Source organism: Dipteris shenzhenensis, chromosome 30 (assembly GCF_047967505.1).
Source record: "Dipteris shenzhenensis isolate YYH24624 ecotype China chromosome 30, Dip_SZ_1.0, whole genome shotgun sequence".
NCBI lineage: Eukaryota > Viridiplantae > Streptophyta > Polypodiopsida > Gleicheniales > Dipteridaceae > Dipteris > Dipteris shenzhenensis.
The window spans coordinates 42,348,227-42,352,556 of record NC_141625.1 but is presented as its reverse complement, the minus strand read 5'-3'; positions in this window follow the sequence as shown (position 1 = coordinate 42,352,556).

The window sequence follows — 4,330 nt, the reverse complement described above, 5'->3', positions numbered from 1 at the left end:
GGATACGAGTGCTTTGAAGCTTGAATCCACATCCAACTATCACAACCTTAAATCTAAAACCAACTCTTCAAAGGCTAAAATAGAAAGAGAATCAACCAAGACTAGTGCCCAAAGCTAATCCTTAGAATCTAATTTCAACAACAATCATCATCGATGGGTGATTTTGACAATCCAAAGCTTAAAAGGATGTGGTAAGCTATGTTAAATTTTTTGTTTTAAATTTCCATTAAGAGCCTTGATACATGTCAGAATTTTGAATTTTAGCCTTTTCCTTTTTGGATGGTGTCGATGCATTTGTCCCTCTATTTGGTGGTGCAAAATGCAAACCATTGTGATCTATTAGATCATGTTTTGATTGAAGGGCTCTAGGTTGGGATGCATATCTCACCTAATCTCTACCTCTAGATCCAAGCTTAATCCAAGGGCATGGAAAGATTGTGTAGGGGCGGCCACAAGGCATTAAATGAAAGGGGAGGCTATGTGCACCATGTATCATGGCCAATACTGTAGGCAATCTCCTCTATTAGATCATCCACCAATGCTAGGTGCAGATCGTTGATTAAGAGCCATTAGATCAAAATGCCATCAGACAATTGTCATGAAGCTCCATTTGTCAAGCACCGAACCATTTAACCATCGCATGGTGCGAGATGCTCATCACAATGCACCTTTTTGTGGCCTTTAGATCTAGAACTAATCTCCTTCTTTCCAGCAACCACTTGCTCATTACCTTTATGGGAGATTTACCTTCTACCCACAACCATTGGATATTCTTTGATCCAAGCATCGATTTTATGCCATGAGATATCCAAAAGGTTATATACCCCTTTACCTTGATGATTTGGGTAACACATTGTGGGGACCATTTTTTCCACCAATGACGAGCAACAAGAAATGTTCGATTCTTTTAATGCTTGAGACTCCTCAATGATCCAAATCCCAAACAAGGATTAGACCCATTCTTAAGGGCCTACTCTAAAGGGCCCTTTTTTAGCCCAAATCTCCACTGATGAGTGTACTAAGTTGATCTCCTCATTGAGAAAATTCTCCCAAATGGATGATAAAGAACTTCAATGTGACTTTGTTTTGGCATGAAACACAAGGTTCTTTACCAACTGGATGCTATTCATATGACTAAAATTGTGCATGGTAAGGTCTCTAGGATGTACTGGAGCTCTAAAAGAAGCACCTAAACCAGATTGCTTCACATAAAGCATTAACGGGCCCTCTTTACGCTATTACAATGGAAGACAAGGCCACTATTGGTTGCTTCTTGCTTCATCATGACAAAACTACAAAGCCAAGATTGAATCTATATCCACTAATGGATCTTTTGTCATTTACACTTCCTGCCACTCATCATCTATGCATCCATGGAAGTCTAAGTCAGATGAAATGACATAATGTAGTGCATAATCCCATGCACCATGGAGGTATTTAAGTACTCTCTTTGCCGAAAGGAGGTGAGTCTTCTTGGGGTTCTGTGTGAACCGATTGAGCACACCAACTAGATAAGAAATATTAGGCCTGATGACAATCAAATAGATCAAGCTCCGAATGAGTTGTCTATGCTAAAAAGGATCTGAAGCTGGAGAATTTTCAAGTGTTGATATTTTTATGTTGCATTCCATAGGAGTAATAATTGTCTTGTAATTAGGTAGATGAAATTACTTTAGTACACACGGAGTAGATTACCCTGAGAAGTGTGATGCTAGTGTCTTGAGGAAATCATGGATTTCTCTCGTAACCCTCATGTCAAAATCCAAGGCAACTTAAGTCTTATCTCGGTGGGGGGACTACGATAGTAACCAATATGTAAGATAGCACGTGTAATCAACAAAAGTGGATTTATGTTTTTATGGAGTTACATAAAGTATGCATACACAAGGTGTTTTTAAATTCAAAAAGCAAAAGTTTACATAAAATAAGGGATACTTTTATCATCTCAAAAGTTACATAAGGGGTGTTTATAGGTTATAAAAATCTATAGGTAGGGAGTTTTTAATACCCATTTATCGCACGTGCTATATGTAGTGACCACCCCAAGACTCTTATCTTCAAAGATGAGATGTCCATTGGAGCAGTGATGATTAAGTGATCAACATGAACCACTACCAAAAGGATGTCTTTAGTAGTCTTTTTTAATGTAAAGGGATGGTTTTGAATGCTAAAAATCTAGATGTTAGGAAGTGTCAATGAATCCTTGCATTCCATGCATGAGCCTTTTCAAACCATATAGTAAATTTGCAACTTGCAGACTTTGCATTCCATCCCATTGACAACATACCCTAGAGGTCATGTCATGTAGATTTCCTCACTCAAAGAACCATTAAGGAGGGCATTCTTGACATCCATCTGGTGGATGGGCCAATTAAAGTGGGTGGGAAGATCTATGGCTATCTTGATTATGGTCATCTATGCAACTGTTGCAAATTTCTCCTCGTAATCTTTACCATACTCTTGGGCATATCCCTTGGCTATCAAGGCAAGTTTTTGTCAAACTCTCCATTTGATTTGAGTTTGATTTTGTAAACCCATTTTCATCCTATGGGATTCTTCTTTGCAAGAAGATTTGTCAAGGTCCAAGTCCGAATTTAGAGAAAATTATTGTACTCTTTATCCATGGCATGTTTCCCCTTGTGGACATGCATTGCTTCTTGGAAGGAGGTCGACTCATCAAATTCCATCAATTTGGCCATGAATGCATAGTTTCTCTTGAGGGTTCACCTCTCATGTGCCTTTTGGCCATGATAATTTTTTATGAGGTTGGAGGTGGAATTTTTAGGGATGTCATTGTTGACCATGGTAGTTGTAAAGTATTCATTATATCAAAGACCTTCTTTTTACCTTTACTCTTAGTGGTCATTGCAGACTAAATAAATTCAGACAGTGTAGGCAAAGAAATCCGATAAATTATTAGCATTGCTAGCTGAGACAAAATAAAAATTGTAGTCATACTGTCAAAGTATAATGAAGCCTCTTTTATGAATAGATATAAGCAATCATTGCTTGATTGGATCAAAGAGTCTGTATGCCTTCAATTCTTATAGCATACCTAAGAAGATGCACTTGATAGAAGATTCACTTGATGGAAGATGTACTTTATGGAAGATGCACTTGATGGACTTGATATTTAGTTTATTCCTAAGTGCATCAAGATAGTGTGCATAAGAAAAAGAGCCAAATACTCTCAAGTAGTTGACAAAAGGCTTAGTTCTTGTGCATCATGTTTATAACAAAGAATTGAGGCTTTCATTCAGCAATTACACAATTGTGTCACATGATTTGGCCCAATACTATCTTGGAACCTTAAACTTCATTGAGAATGCATCTGGCTGGCTCTAGAATCACCTTGTTTTTGTGCTCAAATATTCCATTATGCTCTAGAGTGTATCCCAGGATGGATTAGCATTTGATTCCATAATAGTTGCAATAGGTATTGAACTCCTTAGACTTGTTTTCACCTCCATTATCACAACAGAGGAGCTTCATGTACTTTCTAGTTTGTTCAATCACTCAATCTCTCACTCTCTTTCTCACTCAAAGAAACCAAGAAGTATCCACATGAATGTTAAGAAATAACGTCTCTCTAACCTCCATCCGAGCAGGAATTTGAGGGATACATAAAGATACAAGAAATAATGCCTCTCTAACCTCCATCCCAATAAGAATGAGGGATGGATGTTTCTTTGCAAACTCAATGCACTCTATATCCACAAATGTTGTGCTGTTGTAAACATCACTTTCTTGTTTGCTTGCTCTAATTTTTTTGCTTGGCTTCTAGATGCTTGTGCTCTTGTTTGAAGCTTGTGTTTTGCTACTATTGTGCATTGAAGTTGCCTTCCTGGTGGCTATTTTGCTATGCTGTTCAACTACTCTTTCAACAATCATCTTTGTGTTGATGTTTGCTAATAGTTTGTGTTGAAGTTGCCTTGCTAGCTTTTTTGTTGTGCAGTTCAACTACTTTGTCATCTATTATTGCTCTTTGTGTTGATGTTGTGCTAATAGTTTGTGCTAATTGGTTGTGTCAAAGATATCTTGAGCTTTGTGGAGACTATCATTATAGAAGCTTTGACTTGAGTGGAGTCATGTGCAGACGAGAAGAAGATGCGCAGCTAGTGCTATTAGATAATCTGGTTCACATGCTTAAATTTCTCAAGGAGATTGAAGTTTTTAATTTAGGTTTGACTCATTTGAAACAAACTTTTGAGTACTTGTACGGAGCTCTTCATGTGATATCTGGGCATTCTTAATTGGCCTACCGCACATCTACATCTATAGAAACTCCTAAACATTGAATGGATTGTAACCCAATGTAATGCTAGATGGA